The sequence below is a fragment of the Acomys minous genome, assembly GCF_964271855.1.
Source record: "Acomys minous genome assembly, chromosome: 8".
Lineage (NCBI taxonomy): Eukaryota > Metazoa > Chordata > Mammalia > Rodentia > Muridae > Acomys > Acomys minous.
Window position 1 is genome coordinate 10,597,799 of NC_140489.1, and position 13,220 is coordinate 10,611,018.

At 51.2% G+C, this 13,220-nt stretch overlaps 1 long non-coding RNA gene across 1 annotated transcript; it reads right to left on the bottom strand.

Moving 5' to 3' along the window:
- Window positions 1–2,074: 2,074 nt before the first annotated feature.
- On the bottom strand, window positions 2,075–5,108 carry LOC311603563. Its single transcript, XR_014781130.1, has 5 exons — window positions 3,817–5,108; window positions 3,631–3,721; window positions 3,375–3,428; window positions 3,142–3,199; window positions 2,075–2,628 (listed from the first exon to the last, which is right to left on the bottom strand). It is a non-coding gene; the product is annotated as an uncharacterized lncRNA (long non-coding RNA).
- Window positions 5,109–13,220: the final 8,112 nt, after the last annotated feature.

The window sequence follows — 13,220 nt, forward strand, 5'->3', positions numbered from 1 at the left end:
CAGACACATGGGGGCATCTATACCTAAGCTCCAGGTATATCCAGAAAACCCCTGCCAAGCTGGCCCCCTAATGCTCACACTGCTATGGAGAGTCTCCACGGGGCAACTCAGGGGTGACTGGGAGAGTCTGAACAATAATACACTTCAGCTACCAAGATGGGACTCCATGCTGTGTGCACCTCCAGTCACTGCTAAAGCCCATCCCCACCAGACACGTGTGGGTGACACAAAAGCACTGGCGGGAGATCCTCAGCTTCATATAATCACCATCACCACTATCACCATCACCATCATCATCATCATCATCATCATCATCATTATGTGCACAGTGCACACAATGCTAGGCAGATGTTATAGCTGAGCTACATCCCTGTCCTTAATGAACTGATTGATGATTGATTGATGTGTGTGTGAAGGGCAGAGCACATGCAGGAATTGGTTCTCTCCTCCTACCAAGTTGGTCTCAGGGTCAAACTCGGGTCACCAGGCTTGACTGGAGCCCCTTTGCCCACTGAGCCATCTTGTTAGCACATCAGTCTTTTTTTTTTTTTTTTTTTTTTGACTTTTTATTTTGAGGCAGAATCTCACCAAGCTTACTTGAGCTTTGTAGCCCAGGTTGGGACTTGATCTTATAATTCTCCTGCCTCAGTTTTCTGAGTAACTGGGATTACCAGCCTGCACCAGGCCCAGTGAGTTTGGTTTGCTGTGTTTTGTCTGTATGTCATGTAAATCCTATACCAACTGAGCCACATCTGCAGCCCCAGGTTTTATTTCACTATTTAAAAAAAAAGATTTATTTATTTGTTTTATGTATACGAGTGTTTGCCTGTGCATATGTATATATACCACATGCGTGCTTGGTGCCAAAGGAGATCAACAGAGGGCGTTGGATCCCCGTGAAACTCGTGTTATAGATGGTTGTGAGCTGCCATATGGTTGCAAGGGACCAAGCCTGAGTCCTCTTCAAGAGCAGCAAGTGCTTGTGCTCACTGAGCCATCTCTTCAGCCCTAGGCTTACCTTCCAAAGAGCACTTTAATGTTTGTTTGTTTGAGATTATAATATAATTACATTACATATTTCCCCTTTCCCATTCTTCCCTCCAAGACCTCCCATATTCCTTTTATCTTTTTCTAATCCTTTTTCATTATTATTACACATACATGCATATGTACATACATACATACATACATACGCCTAAATGCACAAACACCTGTGCTTAGTTTTAATGAAGAATCACAGACTAATGAGATTAATCACAGGTATGAGAATCGCAGATTAAAAGCAGGGTGTGGAATGTCTCAGGTTAGAAGAACGCAAACACCAGTGCTTGGTCATGAGGATGGTCGTGTCTAGGCAGCTGGACACATATCGTTAGCGAGACCCCTACACCCAAACTCCCATCCACACACAAATGCAGCACAACAGAGAACATGCTAAGACCGCGGGGATGGCAAACTGTAGCCCCCAGGGACATGTTCCCACACACATTCACAGCTCCTTTCTTCACAAGGACCAGAAGGTGCCTCCCACAAGTGTTCCCAGGCAAATGAGTAGATATGGAAGCGGCAGTCCAGCCATACAGTGAAATAGCACTCAACCACAAAGAGAAATCAAGCCTAAAACAGACTATTAACTGGGAGAGATCTCCCAACAGTAGGTGATAAGAAAGAAACCAGATACTGAGTTCGTGGATTCTGATTCTGTTTATACAGATTGATTAGAAGAGGAGACTTCCGGAGACAGAACCAGAATGGGTGGTGTTGGGATCTGGGGGGCGGTGTTGGGATCTGGGGGGGCAGTGTTGGTATCTGGGGGGCGGTGTTGGTATCTGGGGGGTGGTGTTGGGATCTGGGGGGTGGTATTGGTATCTGGGGGGTGGTGTTGGGATCTGGGAGGCAGTGTTGGGATCTAGGGGGTAGTGTTGGGATCTGGGGGGCAGTGTTGAGATCCGGGGGGTGGTGTTGGGATCTGGGGGGTGGTGTTGGGATCTGGGGGGTGGTGTTGGGATCTGAGGGGGTGGTGTTGGGATCTGGGGGACGGTGTTGGGATCTTCAGAGACTAGACTGTCCTGGAACTAAGTAAGGGGAGGGGTATTCAACCCCGTGGAAGGATTGATTCTTGAATGAATTTCCCACAGCATCCTAAGATGCCAGGGAGAGCCAGGTGAGTGCGTCCCGGTAGCAGGGAAGTGAGGAGAGTGGGGGCTTTGCTGGGCACTGCCCTAGGCTCCCATTGGCCCTAGGAATAGGGGCCTAGAAATCCCAGGGTCATCTTGGACACTGACTCAGAGACTGGACTCCATTCTTGGAAAAATGAACACAGTGCTTGGTGAAACCCAAGCAGTTTTTCCACTAAGAAATCTCCAAGTTGCCACTGGGAGGGAAAAAACCATCTCTGGCAGCCAAGGTAGTGCCATTGACAGGCTGGTCATGTACTCAAGAGAGGACTACATCTGAAGCTTTTGCTTTAGCACAGAGCGAGTGGCCTTGCATCCGTCCACACAGTCCTGAGCCAGCACGTGGCCAGGATCAAAGCCTTCCAGATCAGGCCTGATATCCCCAGAGAACATGATGTTGACACCGAGCTTGCCTGAAGCCTTGAACATTCTTTTGCAGCTGAGTAGGTCCCTGGTAATGGCAGAGGATCTTTCTGAGTGTCTTTTCTCTCTCTGTCTCTCTGACTCTGTCCATCTCTCTGTGTGTCTCTGTTTCTCTCTGTCTCTGTCTGTCTCTCTGTATGCCTCTCTGTGTCTGTCTCTCTGTCCCTCTCTCTCTCTGTCTCTATCTGTCTCTCTGTCTCTTTCTGTCTCTGTCTGTCTCTTTCTGTCTCTGTCTGTCTCTCTGTCTCTTTCTGTCTCTGTTTCTGTCTCTCTCTCTGTCTGTCTCTGTCTTTCTCTCTCTCTTTCTCTGTCTCTCTCTCTCTCCTTGTTTTGGTTTGTCTTTTGGTTCTTGTCCCCTGCCATGGTGTGAGTGAAGATGTGGTGACCAGTGATGGAGAACAGGGAAGGGCCTGGGGGTGTGGTGAGCTTGCCAAGGCAGTGCAGGGGGTATGGACTATAAAAGATGGGCCTCCCATTTGGGATGGAGTCCCCATTCTGGTCAGGCTCCCCCAACAGCTGCACACAGACCTTTGAGACTTACCACATAGTGCTCACTTCTGTCAGGAAGAGTGGTGGTGGTTTATGGCCAACTCCCTCTTCTGGAAAAGTTAGAAGAGGAAAGAAACAGTGAAAGTTGCCCCCTTCCTCCAGATGAAAGCTAGGGGGTTAGAGGAGCATTGCAGGCACTTGACCTGTGGTCAAAGGACTGTTTTATTTTCCCCACAAAGGGAGAGAGAGATGGCTGGGATGTAGCTCAGTTGGTAATGTGCTTACCTAGAATACAGAAGACCCCGGGCTTCAATCTCAGCACCACATGATGAGACAGACCTATCGCCATAGGGAGGTAGAGGCAAAAGGATCAGAAGGATCAGTAACTCAAGGTCAGCCTGATCTACATAGCAAGTGGGAGGCCAGCCTGGGCTACATGAGGCCCTGTTTCAAAAGGAAAAGACGTGGGGACTAAAGGAGGGGGCTGTGCTTTAGAACACCAGAGCAAATTCATTCTTCAGTTTGATGATGCGTGACTCACAAAGCGGGGGATGTGCATTGATGGATCCTGTGCAGAGGCGGCAGAGGACCCTCCCTCCTCCACGCGCTTGTTCTGGCTTGGAGAAGGGGGCCTGGAGAAAGGGACAGAAGTTCAGCCTTGGAGACTCCTGGCTGTAATAAAAGTCAGGTCTCGGAGCAATTAAGTTCTCCGCATTTGTCTAGTCACCTCTGGGCAGGTGCACCGGATGGAGGGCAGATCCAGTGATCCCAGGCGCCGTGGCTGACAGCCTTTATGTCATTTATCCTCCATTTCATTCTGCCAGGCTTTAGCGGGGCTTAGGAAGGAACCCCAGAGCCGCCAGATGAATTAGAAGTGGGTGAGAAAGACGAGAGAGGAGCGAACAAAAATCAGTGTTGGGCACTTCAGGGCAGCCAAGGTCTTCTCCCAAGGGGGGTCTCTGAGAGCTGCCGGCAGAACAGAGGAGCAAGGCCCTGTCTACTTGCAGGCAGATCTGTCAGCCTGTATATTCCCTGTCTTTCACCGGGCCACACTGTGATATCTTCTTGCTGGCTGGGTGGCAACTTCAGGTAGAGAGGAGCCACATCTGAGTGGTCCCTGAGTCCCTGGGGACCGGCTGCTAAGGTAGTGTTTGACAAATGGAGGAAAAAAAATAATGAGCAAAGGAATAAACATGGGAAAATAAGAAAAGTCCCTACATGTCACCAGCCAGACACATGAGGGGCTTTCTGTCATTATTAGCCGTTGCTGCTCAGAGCTCAGCTCTGCTTACCTGCCCTTGTACTGGACACTTGTATAACAATTTCAGTCTGTTTGTTTACTTTTTAATGTTACAAGTCATCTGTCTGGGCAAATCCTTGCTCTGTTGTGTGTTCTTGCTCAGGTTGCCAAACCTCTCTGTGCCTTTACTTACCTCTAAAAGGAGAGCTCAGGAATTCCTGTCTCTGCAAACACCCTGGACCCCAATGCTTGCCATGCAGCAGGCAGGAGACCAGGGTGGGCATCTGTGATATTGACTTGCCTCTGAGCTGAGTCAGACTATAGGAGGCTACACTCTTCCCTCCAGGTCCACACTGATGCTCCACGTTCCATGTCTACCATGGCGGTCTGCTTGGATGTCTCTGATGTCATGGCCCTGTATAGTTAGCGTCAGAAAGCCATCGGGGCTGCTGATTATCTGTGGCCGGGCAGCTGTTGGTTTCTGAGTGTCACTGTGGTGCATAAATGAGGTGGGATGGCCACTGTCTCTGTCTACATGTCTGTGCCTTTCTCTACTGTGCCTTTACTTGCCTGCACTCTCCGTCCTGGGCACCAAGCACGACTTCCAGGGTATCTCACACCTGGGACACTGTTTTTCCTCTACTTGGGTAACATGGCAGTGGGAGGGTCCAGGGGCTGTGGGTGAGTGGCCGGGGCGCAGAGGGCTACAGAGGAGTGGCAGGAGAGAGAAAGTGGGTAGGAAGGAGGGAAAGAGAGCAGGGAAAAGGGGAGACGGAGAAGGAGAGGTGGGGGGGGGAGGGAGAAAGGAGCAGGGAGCGGGAGGCGGGGAGTGGATTGAAGCAGGCATAAGGCTCCCCAGGGCTTGGCAACGCTCTGCACACAGCCTGGGCTGGGTAAATGTTTGTAAAATGAATCAAACCAAATTGTGTCCACAGAGAGCATAGGGCACACAGCCTAGAAGCTTCCGGAGAGGCTCGTCCTTCAGGGCTCATTGCAAGCAAAAGTGCTACCTGAGTGCAAGCTGCTGCCTATCACCCGTCAAGTAGGACTTAGAGGCATCCAGGCATCATAGGCAGGGACAGAATGCTGATGGGAAGCCAAGGGTGGTCAGGGTAGGGCTGGGGATGCGGAAGTGAGGGTTAGGGACCACTAAGGGCCTGAGTTCCCACCAGCCTATTTATGAGGCCAAGGATGGAACGTGGGGTTTGGGGGAAATAAGAGGGTTTTAATTGTTCCTGGATATTTTCCAGGGATGGCCAGTGGGTAGCTGGAGGTGGAGACAGCTGAAGGAGAAACGGTTGCAAGTCCCAGAAGGGAGATGTGGGAAAAGGGATGTAGAGAGAGAAGGAAAGAGGCCTTTGGAAATGAGAAGCCACCTAGAGGATGTTGCTGTCCCATCAGATGAGAACATGGCAGGATGAGTAGGTGTCCACTGTTCTCAGTAAGAAGGGATGAGCTGGCAGGGGAGTCAGATGGGGGATTGGGGTCCAGCTGGCCAGGGACAGGTTGCCTTGGAGTATCTGAAGGGAGCTGAGACTGCCATCCAGATGGATGGGATGACTTCCTCGAATGCCTGCTGGCATCAAACTCCTCCACTGTCACAGTGTGACTCCGGAATGTTCCCCCCAAGATGCTGTGCTGGAGGGCTTGCTCATTCACAAACGGCATCTTTGGGAGTTGACGGGATGGCCCTTATCCATGGCTCCCTGTGGAGAAGGGAGAAGCTGCTGATTTGATGGGCAACGGAAACTTAGGATGTAGACCTACTTGAAGGGAGTGGGTCCTCCTGAGGGTGTCCCTGCGGGGGGGGGGGGACGGTCATCTCATTCCCTCCACCTCATCCCCTACCTCTGGGCCACCGTGAGATGAGTGACCTGCCTCAGCTCAGCATGGCACCAGAAACAACAACATCAGGTGACTGAGCTGAAACCTCTGAAACCCGGAGCCCAAGTAGCCTTTCCTCTCTACGTTCTTGTCACCGTCAGGAAAGTCAACTGACACAGGAGCTTACTTACATTCTGTTTACAGACTCAGGCAACAAACAAAATGGTAAGTTAGTATGTGGATGGCCCAGGAAGAGGCTCCATGGGTACAAGCCACAGTTTCAGAGTGCCGGAAAACAGGATTGAAACATTTTCATTCCCCTAGAAACGCTTTGGGCAATCAGGTAAGAACTAAAGATAGCTTTAGGAAGTCCCTGAAGCTGACTAGATTCACTAGGCCCCTCCATCCTAGAGTAAGCAATAAAAATTGAGAGTTCCCTCAGATGGAAGTTGAGTTGCGAAGCAGACCCAGACAAGGCGAACGGCAAAGCCTCTGAGACCAGACCAGTTGCCGGGAAAAAGCAGAAACCAGCTGAGCTGCCTGGAAGAGGTTTAGACTAACTGAGGAACATGGGAAGGACACTCTAACCTGTTGAGCTACCTGCAGGCTGCGCAGTACGCTCCGGGTTTTCAGCTTTTTAGTAACCCTTCATCCATATTCCTAAATGTAATGCCAGTAAAACCCAATGGTTCTCCAAGTTGGACTCTGATGGTTAGCATGGGTTCTTTATCTATGGTGAGTGGGTGAGTGTTGTGTGTCCCCAGGAGAAGTTTTATCACAAAACCAGGGGCAGAACCTTAGCATCCAGCTATACATCCAGGAAGTGCAAAGGCCCTGAGGCAGGAGTACGGCCTGGGTGTATTTGGGCAAATAGGGGCTCTATGTGCAGTGAGAGCCATGGTGGAGTGATGGAGACAAAGTCAGGGGACGTGAAGACTGGAGTCTCTTGAGAGGTGTGGTAGGAACTTGAGTTTGGCTCAGTATCCGGGGAGCCTTTTATGGAGTGAAGTCAGGTAGATGGGTGACTAATAGACCCGGTAGGTGTCCTTTAGCCATCCGCAGAGACTAAGCCATGGCTGGAGGCTGGCCACCCTCAGGAGATGGATCCCCTGGACTTCCCATCAAGATAGCTAGAGGTGTCTGGGAAAGAGAGGCTACAAAGAGCCCTATCTTGGGCAACACTGGAGGGCTAATAGGAGCAGATGCAAGGAGGGCTGAAGACTCTGTCCCAGATGCCCAGGGACATGGCTGTGCAGACATCATGAGACACTGTTAGAGAGCCTAGCTCAAGGAAGAGGTGCCGGATACAGATGTAAATTCAGGGCTCACCAGCCAGTAGTAGAATTTACAGCTACGTTTCAGGGTGAGATCACCACAAGGCACCCCAGGCGCCTGTCCCTGTCTCCTCTCTGAGGTTCACAGGGTGCAGGACCACTTCTTGGATTCTCCGCACCTTGGCCCCAGCCTGGCATCTGGCAGGCAGTGGGTTAACCCAGCTTGGGTGACCAATGACCCACTGCAGAGACAGATGTGGAGAGGTAACTGGGTCAGAGTCAGCCAGAGAACAACAGGGCTAGACTGGTGCCTGAGCCCTCTTCTCTTGTCACCTCTTATGGGGTCTGTCTCCCCACCAAGCCCAGTGACTTTCATTAGCTCCTTTCACTGTGAAAAGCCTCGTGGAGTGTGACTACATGGCCACTTCTTCCACCGCTATGAAGATGATACATTTTACACAGCTCCAATATTGAAAGGGTACATTTGACTCCATCCTTACGGCGACCATATTTCCCAACCCCTGGGCCCACAGCAGCGCCTGACACTCGCCCGGGCTGATGGATGGCCCGTTACAGGACAGAGTGTTTGCAGCTGGGCTGCCTTGCCTCTGCTCTTCTCTTATTCTGCCCGCGTGCCAGGCAGGATATTAAGAACTCACAGACGGCTGCTATCTTCACTCGTGTCCCCACTTGTAATAGGTTGACTCCATGAAACCTATTTGGGAGGATGTTATCTCTGCCTCGCTGTGGAAGGAAGGGGGTGGGCTGCTGGGAAGGAAGACACTGCTATGACTAACTTCTTCCATTTTCTGCCCATCATCTGCTGTCGGAGAGATGCATGGAACATGGAGGTGGCAATAAAGCAGGCTGGAGCTGCAAGGCAGGTGAGCTTGCCCAGGCTGGGTGCCAGTCCCTCATCATCATTGAGGCAAGCTCTAATGGACACTTTAAAAGTGGCAGGCCACGTGTCAGGCATCCTTGAGGAGCTGCCTCAGCAGAGCTTTCCAAATTTCCCAGGAAACATGGTGCATGATGTCACCCACTTTCCGTAGGAAGCTGCTGGGTCTCAGAGAGACCAAGACACTTGCCCCCAAATGCACAGCCAGCAAGGACAGAAAAGGGAGGTAAGGGTCATCATCTTCAAGTATTGTCCCCTGAGCCACTCGCAAGTCCCCACTTACCTTGGTCCATTTATGCATCACATTTGCCTTCAAAGAAAAGTTCTGGAGAGCTGAGGAGGCAGGGCTTGTGGCTTCCTTGGTAGGCCGGTGCCAAAAGCCTAGCTTCAGTACCCAGCACTGCACAGATTGGGCAGGCCTTGAGTCTCAGCACTTGGGAAACAGTGGCAGAAGGGTCAGAAGGCCAGTGTCCCTCTTGGCTATGTCACAACTTGGAGGCTAGCCTGAGCTACATGTCAGCCGTGGGTTGGGAAAGAGTCTGATGGGGATGATAATGATAGAGGCATGAAGAGACACTTAGGGACCTGGATGATCCACTGGGTAGCATGTCCGCCATGCTAGCCTGAGGATCCAGTCCAGATTCCCAACGCCCATATAAAAATCAGACATTGTGGTGCACAAATGTAACCCTGGCACTGGAATGCTAGAGACAGACAGCTCTTCTGAGCTCACTGGCCAGCCAGCCTAGTAGAATATGTGAGCTCTGGATTCTGTGTGAGATATGTCTCAGTGTGAGATATGTCTCAGTAGGTAAGGAGAGCAATTAAAGAAGACACCCGACATCACCCAGTGGGCTCCACACATGCATACATCTGTACATGCACACTCTCACAAATGGGTGTACATGTAAAAAAAAATAAGCAATAAAATATTAAAGAGGTATCTGCTGTTGCTAGAATCCCCATGTTCTGAGGTAAACCGAGGCACAAATACTTACCTTGATTTCCCAAAGACATTCACTAGGTGAAAGACATTGGCCCCCCAAAGCCTAGAAGCTTGAGTGTGGGGCATTTGCACTCAGCCTCCCCATCCTGCTTTCTCTCTTTGTGGCCAAGAACATGGAGAAACTGTCACCTCAGGACTCTGGGGCACTTTTCACTTGAGCAAGCTGCTCAGGAGATGGTGAAAATGAATAAATCTTTATTTAAAAGCCAAGCAGTGCATGCTTGTCACGTCAGTGCTCAGGAGACAGAGGCAGGAGGATCTCTGGAGCTCACTGGACTCATAGCCTAATCTTACAAGAAAATTTCAGGCTGAGCAAGAGACCTCCATCTCAAACTACAAAGTGGACAGACAGAACCTGAGACACTGATGCTAAGCTTGACCTCTGACCTTTACATAAACACACACATGCACTCACACACACATGTACTTCAACGTACCGTGAACACGTATGGACATGCACCTACACAGAATTGCCAGATCAGGCCTGAAAGCCTGGTTTCACACCAGCAAATACCCTGGATGCCAGTGCTGCTTTGCACTCAGCAGCTGTGTGGCCTCAGGTGGATTTCTTCACCTCTCTGTTCCTCTGGATTGCCCATCAATAGCATGAGAGGACAGCCCTGTCCTTTACACAGTCAGTCCTTGGCCTAGGGGGAACAGTGCCTGTAGCTTACAACATGCTCATTCGGTCTCACAGACATGTCTTCCAGGCCTGTGTCATGTGTCACTGCATGTTGCTTGTGGGTACATCTTTTGGGGACTGTTTTGTTGTCCTTATTGCTTTATGAATTTGTCTTGCTGAGGTCTAGCAAGCCCACCGAGTCTCTAAGTACCAATCGGGCCACAATTACCCTAGGGAAACATGGCAGGGGAATGAACCAAAGACCTATCATCACCAGAGGCAGAGCAGCTTTCCTAGCAAAAGGAAAATTCTAGAACGAGGAGTGGGCTCGCCATTACTTGGTTTTTAAGCTTCCCTGAGCTTCCCACTCACTGTGGAAACAGCTTACTTTCAGATTAGTCAGTCAGTGTGAGTCACTCAGGGCCTCACCAGCCCTGTGCACAGAATATTGATGCAGCCAGCCCGGCCACGGGGGCGGAGGGGCCCCCTGGGGGCCCAGGGCCCCTGCTTGCAGCCATTCCACCCGCTCCAAGGTTTGCTCAGCGCCCGACCACGTACACAGGCAGGCCCCATCCTCGCTTCCCTGGCCCACCAGCATCTGCCCCCACTCCAGCGACAGTGTGATTAATCCCCCCATACCGGAGAAGCAGGGGCCAAGCAGCCACATAAGTCATGCCCACGCTGACAGCAGGCAAGGGAGAGGCCCAGAGCTTTGGCCTTGGTGCATGTTGAAGAGAGAGGCCCCTTTGGCCTTCTGCTGGGAAGGGGGAGAGGGGCCTGGCAAGCAGATTGCACACACACCAGGGTTGTCTCCAGGAGAGGAGACAGCAGTCCACAGCCTGCAGAGGCCCACACTCACGTATTCATCCGCTTGTTTACTTACCACCATTTGCAGATCTTTCCTTCCCTGATGGGGAAGGAAATGGAGCCCCACCTAGATGGGGGGGTTGGGGGGGTCTTGTAGAAACAAAGCTCCCACATGAGGGGCTCCCAGGGAAAACAGGCCACATGAGCCTAGTAAGATGAGGTCATCTGGCCTGGCTGTGGAGGGGCACCGAGGCAGAACCGTAGGAAGGAGAGGCCTTAGCTGAGGCTTAGGATTAGATGCCAAGGAAATAGCATTCCTGGCTCACTGTCACTGTGGCACAAGGACCGGAGTTAGATGGTAGAGGGGCCTGTGAGGCAGAAGACATGGTCTTAGTGGTGACCATGACTGCAGGGACAGAAAAGAAGGCAGAAGATACACAGGCAGGAGTGTATGAGCCAGAGGGCGAGGCCAACCCATCTCTCCAGACATCCCCAACACTGAATGTGGAGCCAGGATAGGGTGGGGTGGGGGTGCCTGGAGACTCGGGAAAATGTATTCTAGAAGCAGGCTATGTAAGGTCACAGGAAGGCCACCGGGAAATATCTTCACCTGCCTGGCGCCTGCCTCAGGGTGGGGAGGAGGAGGACAGGAGGGACAGGAGATTAGGCTGACAAGGAGATTAGGCTTGTCTGCAAACTGACAGATCCCAGAATCCTGTACCTGCACCTCACCCTCCTCGTTGCAACCCCAACCCGCCCAGCCCTGCCATACCTTGGCCTCCCTCCATTCTGTAGGGGTCACACAAGTCCTCTAAGACTGTGTTTACAATGTCACAGAAGTCCCTGGCCAGGTTGGATTGCCAGGGTCTCCTCCAATTGCTTCGTAGGCCTCTCCTGGATCACCGGAAAATCGGGGAAAGTTGTGAGGCAGGATGCTCCTGCCTGGTGCCCTCCGTCCATCCCTGAGCTATACACACAAAGAAAATCCGCTCTCTCTTGAGGCTAATCCAAGTCTACTTTCCAAAGGTCAGGTCCAGGAAGGAGACTGCTGAAGCAGCTTGGGTCCCGTTCCTCCCCCAGGGCCTCAGGATGATGATGGTCCACCCAAAGTGTGGAGATATAGGACCCGAGGGCCGGGAGGAGATGGGCTCCCACTAGGAGGCAGTTTGTAGAGGCTACAGTGGCGCCAGTGATGCCACCTGCATGGGAGAGTAAGCGCTGAGCCCAGAGCCCCAGGTAACACTAAAACAGCTCCTTCCTGCACTCATGGCTCCTCCTTCATGTCACTTGCCAAGATCCCTGGTTTTGACAGCCCTAGAAAAAAAGCTAAGTGGAGCAGGGGACATGGGGTTTGGCTCCCTCAAGGCTCTGGAGGGAGGTTCCAGAAGGGATCAGAGAACACCTGGCAAAAGTGCAAGCCAGCCCCACAAGTCTGAGCGCAGACTAGGTGACGCTTTCTCCCCTTTCTGCCTTTGAGACAGGGATAAGAGCATCAAGTGGTTAAGCCAATCGTGACATAAGAGAAGAGAAGCTTGGCGACCCCCTGCCTGACATGTCTGCTTTGTGCTCTCCTTTCACGGAGCTGCTTCTCAGCCCACAGCACCCACAGCCACAGCTGGATTTGTTCTTGCCTTTGAGTCTTGTCATGCCAAGTTGACTATGCACAATTTCAGGTGTGCATGCACACACATGCACAGGCCTTGTCCCTGACAACTCTCTGCTAGCAGAATGTTGTCTCATCCTTAATGCAGATGACACAAGGAACACTGTCCAGGAGGACAATAAGGTATGGATGCACACAGTGGGAATGTGGCTCCATCATGGTCAGATTTTCTTTCTCCATAGAAGATTCTAGACTAACCCTTAAATCATACTTCCTTACCTGTGAATTCTTATCCTGATGTGACTGAATGTGAAGGGTCTTGTTCACACAGACCTGAGTGTCTTGAAGTCTCATCCACACAAGACAGGGGTCTCAGGGTCTTAAGGTCTCACATCAAATCCAGTTTCCAGAGTTTTCACACACATACACACCTCATTGAATCTCTCAGGGCCTCATTCACACACACACACACACACACACACACACACACACACACACACACACATGAGTCTTTGAGGAACTAATTCACATTGAGTCTCTCAGAGTCTCACACAGTCAACATCGAGTCTCTCAGGGTCTTACCCATTCAACAGTGAGTCTCTCAGGGTTACACACACACACACACACACACACACACACACAGACACACACACACAACATTGAGTCTCTTGGGGTTTTCAGTCAACATTGAGGGTTTTGGGAGTCTCACTCACTCAATATTGAGTCTGTACGGGTCTTATTTACTCAATATTGACGTTCTTGGTGTCTCACTCAACACTGAGCCTTTTGATGTCTCACCTATTCAACATTTAGTGTGTCTTGGGGTCTCACTCACACAACACTGAGTCTCTTGGGGG